This window comes from Pterocles gutturalis, unplaced genomic scaffold (assembly GCF_000699245.1).
Source record: "Pterocles gutturalis isolate BGI_N339 unplaced genomic scaffold, ASM69924v1 scaffold2284, whole genome shotgun sequence".
Classification (NCBI taxonomy): domain Eukaryota; kingdom Metazoa; phylum Chordata; class Aves; order Pterocliformes; family Pteroclidae; genus Pterocles; species Pterocles gutturalis.
Window position 1 is genome coordinate 5,524 of NW_010130279.1, and position 1,130 is coordinate 6,653.

Sequence of the window (1,130 nt, forward strand, 5' to 3'; positions counted from 1 at the left end):
GCCACAGCTCTGACTCCACACACCCCACGGCAAACCAGCGCAGGGCTGGAGCTTGGCCGGGGTTCAGGCGGCTGCGGGGGGGGACAACGTGGTGTTTGCTGGAGCCAGGACGTGTTTACGGAGAGAGGGGGAACACAGGGTGGCTTTTAATTGTGGCACAGCGGGGGAGGAGGGTATTTTCTGCAGGCGCACGTGCTCTTTGTATTGGCAGCTGGGGATTTATTAAGTGATAAAGCAGAGCTTTCCACAGGAACCCCGCCAGAGCCAGGTCCGAGCGCTCTCCCCATGCCTGCAAAAGGAGGCCTAGCCATGGGACCGAGCGGCTGCTGGCAGCCCGTGCCCCAGGGGGGCCCTTGGCAGCCTGTAGCACCTCTTCTTTGGAGCCCAAATATGCCCACGACAGCTTATGCAAGGAGTGAGCCAGTGTCGGCAGAGGTGGGAGCGGGGGCAGTGCCCAACGTCACGAGGCAGCCCTGCTGCCATCCCCCAGCGGCACAAAGAGCCCCTGTGCCCGCAGTCCAGCGGGGGCCTAACGTCCTCCCCGGGGCAGCCCAAGGAGCCCCAGCCTGGCCCCAGGATGGGAGAGCCCTGCCGCAGGTCTCTGGAAGCAGCCCAGCCTCCCCAGCTCTCGCAGAAGCGTTTGCACCGACGCTGGGGCAGGACCTCTGCCAAGACGGTGGCAGCGGGGCTCCCTGGCTCCCAGCCACACCAGCGAGATTCCCTGGGAAAGCTGGTGGTGGCCCTGCACACCCCCTGTCCCCAGTGCTCTTTGCACCATCTCCTCCTTGCCCCTGCTCTCTCCTGACAGGATTTGGCTGAAGGCAGCCCAAGGGATGACCGAGTGGGATTGCCAGGCTCCGAGAGCGCCGGCGCGCCCCGGAGCAGGGCTGGCAGTACTCCTCCAGGGACAGAAATCAGCCAGCAAGCTCAGTCCTCAGCTTTTGAACCCTCCTCAGGCTCTGTATCAACAAGGACGGTTTCATAAGAGCAGCCTGATAAGCACAGGGCCAAACCCCTCCTTGGTCAAACGGCCCCGTTCCTGGTGCCTTCGCGGCCACACCTGCGGGCACGGCAAACCCAGCTCAGCCCACTGGGATCGGAGCAGATCCGCAGGGACATGGGAGAGGCAG